Here is a 6,000-nt window from a genome sequence, read left to right on the forward strand (position 1 = left end):
GCCTCTGAGCTTTATCCATGAATAAAATTACAAAGTTTCTATTATTTTTACAAAGTGCATGCAATTTCTTTTTAGTAAGCACAAAAACATTATGGTAGTAAAACAAGCTTCATGCGAGGTCAGTGATCACGTCACAAACGACCATAAACTCACACATGAGCTTCATATCAATCTCATTCGCCTTACTCAAAATAAAAGTAATTGTACTCATGCAAAATATTGTAAAGACATTCAACAAAACAAATAGAAACATATTATCTTCAGCGTACAAATACACCCTAAGGAGCTTCACACAACATTATCCTGAACCTTTGCACAACAGCGCAATAACAAAACAAGGATTTACATCCCACAAAAAACAAATTGTTCAAAACAATTACATCCTACACTAAATCTTCACCCTCATCCGGAAAGATTTCTTTAAGCTGCGCCACGAGATCATCCGATCACAGCGCCACATTTATCAACTCCATAACTGGAAGTTGCAAATTATTAAACTCTGTCTTCATGGAAGCAAGCGCAGCGGCAGTATTCACGCCAAAAGTAGCAGCCTTGCTACCATCCCAGCTAACCTTCAGCGCGTCATTCACATGATGGGAACATTCCGCATAACCTTGCGCGTATCCATCCCGCCGTGCAGCAACCACCAATTTAGCAACAGTTTTATCCAGTTCTTTAGAGTTTAATACAGATTCAGCAACCTATGAAAGCAAGCGAAATTGGTAAAAAAGAGCAAGAGCAGGCACATATATGATTTCACAAAAAAAAAGGGGAAAGGAACTTACACAAGCAATCCCGCGATCTTTCAACCAGGCCATATCATTCTTTAAAGGCTCAAGCTCGCTTTCCGCTGTGACCCGCACCGTTTCTGAATTTTCCAGTTTCTCTTCAACTTCAGTCAAACGGCGGGAGGATTCAGTATATTCGGAACGCGCAAGCTCCAGGTCTTTCTTCAGTTGTTCCTGGCCAGAAACCAAAGCAGTAAGTTCCTCTAGTTCTTTATCTCTAATGGCAAGAGTGGTTAAAGCTTGTACCTCCCGTTGCTCACTTCATTCCCTATGAGAACGCGCCTCCGCCAGCTCAGCCTCTGCATCAGCTTTCTCCTTTTTTAATCTTTCTACCTCCGCATCCTGATTCTTCAGCTTTTCAACCTCAGCCTTGAGCTTACTAATAATAGTGCGAAGGTTGGCTTTCTCAGCATTATCTTTTTCGCAAATTTTCCTCCAATTTTTACGTTCTTCAGAAAGGAGAACAGCATCAGCTTCGGCCTTTCTTTTCCAACCAGCAACAGACCATTCCTCAGTCTTGCGCTCAGCCTCAAACTTGGCTTGATCATCTTTTAATTTAGCCATCAATTGAGCCAGACGTCTCTCATCGTTGGAAAATTTCTTCTGAGCCGCCATAAAAGATTTCTGCTCTTTATGCATATTATACCACTCACGAACAATACGGTGGGTGGTAGAGACATGAGAAGCAGTCTCAGCAACATAAGACTGATAGGCCTGCTCACAAGACCGGTCTTCCTGAAACTTGACCTCCCCAGGTGGAAGTATCCCCTGCAACCAATCTTGGCACACATGCCAGTCCGCGAAAGTATCTCCCTTCTTCAAATTCCAAACGGGGGCATGAAGGTCAGCAGCGTCTTTCTCCGAATAGCTCCGGTAGTAATAATCTCCCAAAGTTTCCTCTGGGCGGATGGGAGATTGTTTACTAACACAAGCAGACGAATCTTTCTCTTCAACCGTCGTCCTCTCAGCATGCTCCGGCATAGTGTCTGAAGGAGAAGGAGTAGGAGTTTTCTCAGTTGTCCCTCCCCCCAGGTCTTGAGCAGTCACCTCAGGGGACGGAGGATTATCAGTATCATTAACCACACCTAAGTCAACATCAGCAGGCTTCTCAACTTCAACAGTTTTCCCCACACCATCGTCTGCACCCTCTGCAGGGTTCAACTGATCAGCAACAGAAGCATGTGGAGGGGTAGGAGGAAGTTCTTCATTCACCATGGATTGCAAGTTCGTGGGAATTGGAGCAACGGGAATTTCTGTAAAAATAAAAATCCATAAGAATCTACCCCACATAAAGAAAACAAGGGAAGTTGCTACTTACCAGGAACAGATTCTGTAACAAAAGCATCAAGATTCCCTCTTCGGGTAATTTTCTTCCTCTGAACTTTTTTAGGAGGTTGACCCTCCGCGTCAGTATCAGTTTGTTTCCTTTTTCCCCTTTGCACCAAATGCTCAGCGCTAGATTCCAAATCAATTGGATCATCTGGGTTAGATGAAGGAATGTCAGCAGGGTCCTTTGGTTCTGGTTTCGGTCGCCTAAAAGTAACTGCAGGCGCAAGACCCTCCAAAGTATCAGAAACCACCACATAATCACACTTGTCAGAAGAATGGCGCATACCTTTCTTCTCCCCAACATTCTTAGCTTTAGAAGATTGAGTCTTCTCAGCATCACTCTTTTTTGGCGCAACGTTACTAGTCGTCGCGCGTCTTTTCTTCTCAGGGCCTATGCCCAAATTTGACAACTCACCTATAAAGCGCAGGAACGATTCACTCAAATACGCGCACAATAAGTAAAAAAAAAACAAACAGTATGCACAATCTTACCTTCACCAGCAGCAGGCTGTTCAGACAAATCCGCGTCCCGTGGAAGAGAAAAATTCCTCGCAATACGATGATACCAAAGCTCTTCGTCAGGTTTTTTCTTAATAGTACCCATTTTCCCCCTTCTCTTTTATATGCAACAACATACAACGAAACAACTACAAGAAAGGGAAACATGCTCAAAAAAAAAAAAAAAAAAAGAGAAGGAAGGGGGCGAACCCAACCATACCATGACCTCCCTCTGTATACACAGGTTTGTCGTCCCGGTCCATCTCCCAATTCAAGCTCATACCAGCCCCAACAAGGGCTCTCTCCGGCAAATATTAGGAATTTCCTTCAAATCTTGGTACCAAGTTTCATCAGAAGGGGTCCGGAGTATTTCAACGGGAACATCTTCCTTCCCCCTTAAAACCATCCTCACCGGAATCACTCCGGCTTTAATAAAGAAGAATTTTTGCTTCCAATCATGGAAACATTTCGGGGGATGAAGCAAAATTTTCTTTGCAGTGGCTCTCTGAACAAACGAATAGAACCCCTGGGTACAATGCATTTGATGGAAAACCCTAAATCGAGGAACGGTCGGCTCAATATTCATGGTCCGACACGCAAACTCAAAATGTCGAACCCTGACCATGCCCATAGGATGCAGTTGAGAAAGATGAATATTGTAAAACTCAAGAATTTCAAGAAAGAACTTTGTTACAGGCAAACGAAAGTTGCCATCACAGAAAAAATCCCAAAATAGGGTAATATACCCGGCCGGGGCATCCGCCGTTGTCTGCCCCTCTTCAGGGTACAGAGCACCCCAGCTTTCTGGAAACTTGAAATTTTAAACTAAACCGGCAAAGGACGCTCTCGACCACTTCAACGGTGGAAGTTCAGTCGACATCTCTTCAGTAAGACCTTCTTGATGTTCTCCGGTTGACATAAGAAGGGGAATAGTGGATTTTCAATAAAAGAAAAGAAGGGGAAAAGTTTTCAACAAAACAATGATGGCACAAAGAGGTTACCCAAACGTTATATACTTATCGCAATAAATAGCATCGGTAACTGTCACAGCGACTTTTCCGGGTATCACAGTTCCCCAAAACAGCAGGAAAAAGTACACACGCGTGAAAAACACTGATAGTAGCATATACCTGACAGTGTCAGCCTGTCATACAGACCTAACTGTACCATCCCCTAAAGTCAAAAGATTTCCAAAACCTCCAAAACAAAATTAAATCTTCTCATAGAAGACTCCTCATTTTTCGCGCCCAAAAATCTCTCCCTCTCATTAGTCCAGTGCTCCACTTATTTGCATAAGTACAACACTAGACTGGGGGGACTTGAAGGGGTAAGGTCCCAAAAACCTCATAAAAAGGATTTGAGACCATACCACCAACTAGCCTTTCAGCCTTTTGACCTTGCGCGACCGCGCATTGGTCTTACAGAAGGGAGGAAGAAATCAACAAGCGATAGTCGCGCGCCCAAAGGAAAGCATAAAATCCTTGCGCCGCCTTCCATTTAGCAAAGGGTTAAAACCCTTTGCTAATTATTCCTTCCAAATGTCCAAACTTGGATAGCATTTTACCCAGACTTGGGATTTATTCAGCTGTGTACACACAGTAAGGTGTCACACTAGATTACAGCAGTAATCTTCTAGAAGAATATGATCGTGCACCACCCAGACGGTTATAACCGTCTGGACACGTGTCATTACCACAAACATTCCTGAAATCACAACGATAGCATGTAATTGGAGAATGATCTCCACTTGATCACTTTCCACGTGGCAATTCCCCAGCCATAGATCAAGTCACGATCCGTGTGCATTCACATCGGATCAAGGCAACTTAACGTGGATTTAGAAGAACTTGACGGAAGGAAACATAACCGCTACGGCGTTAGCATCTTCCGTTATCTTTTCAATAACAGGTTTTCCCTCCCAAACTCCCGGTTATAAATACGAGAACTATTCAGGTATAAGCTCAGATCACATTCACTTCTCAAATACTTTATCTTCTCCATAACCAATACTTATTCTCACACTGGAGTCGGGTCAAGGAGAGAACCCCCTTCTCCCCTTGACGAGGCTAACGGTGCTCTGTTTTGCAGAATCACCGGAGAAGAAGCTCGGTAGCAACTGAATCAATCGAGAGAGAACTAACCCTTTTATGCGGATTCAAACCCCCTGGATACTTTGGTTCCGACCATTTATCTAGTGTTTCTTCAAGGTAGAAAGCCTGAATGGGAAGCTTGCAGCCCTGAAGCGTTTCACCTCAAAACTGGCTGAAAAATCTTTGCCTTTTTTCAAAACGCTCAATGGGTGCTCTAACAAAAAAGATTTCAAGTGGACGAAAGAGGGTGAGGAAGCCTTCAACTAGATGAAGCAACACTTAGCTTCACTTCCAGACATCGCAGCCCCAGAAACAGGAGAGCTGATCTCTGTATACATTTTGGTTGCTGAAGAAGCAATTAGTGCGGTTTTAACCATCGATCGAGACACAGTTCAAGTACCCGTTTATTTCTCCACCAAAACTTTAAAATTGGCAGAGATCAAGTATCCTCCTCTAGAAAAACTTGCTCTAGCTCTGGTCCAAACGGCTAGAAGGCTTCGAAGGTATTTCCAAACACACCCTATACAAGTGGTCACCGACCAACCCATTAAGAGTGTGCTTGAAAAACCAGAAAATTCAGGGTGATTAGCGAAATGGGCTGTGGAACTAGGTGAACACAAAATCACCTATGTTCCAAGAAAAGCCATCAAAGCCCAAGTCTTGGCTGATTTCTTTGTGGAAGTCCCAAAACAAGCCATCACGGAAGTTAACACAACTTCCTCTGAACCCTCTGACCTTGAAGCCTGGAAGCTTTTTACCGATGGGGCTTCAAGCGTTGAAGGGTCATGGGCTGGGCTCATTTTGATCAACCCTGAAGGGTTAGAATTTACATATACTCTTCGATTTGAATTTCAGACTACCAACAATGAAGCCAAATACGAAGCATTGATAGCCGGCTTAAGGCTAGCAAAGGAAATGAAGGTTCAAAAGCTTCAAGTCTTCACAGACTCGTTGTTGGTATCAAGTCAAGTCAATGATAGCTACGTTGCAAAGGAGCCCAACATGAAGAGATACAAGGAAAAATCTAAGGAGCTGATGAACACATTCCAAACATGTACCATCAAGCAAATCCCGAGGTCTCAAAACAAGAAAGCTGATGCTTTGAGTAAACTTGCTTCTCTCACCTTTGCCCTCCTTACCAAAAAGGTATTAGTGGAGGTGTTGAAAACTCCTTCAATTCAAGAATTGGAGGTTCAAGATGTAATCACCGAAGAAGTCTCCAATTGGATGACTCATATTAAAAAATTTCTCAAAAATGGTGAGTTACCTGCTGATCAAACAGAGGCTGAAAGGGT

The sequence above is a fragment of the Helianthus annuus genome, chromosome 13 (assembly GCF_002127325.2).
Source record: "Helianthus annuus cultivar XRQ/B chromosome 13, HanXRQr2.0-SUNRISE, whole genome shotgun sequence".
Classification (NCBI taxonomy): Eukaryota; Viridiplantae; Streptophyta; class Magnoliopsida; order Asterales; family Asteraceae; genus Helianthus; species Helianthus annuus.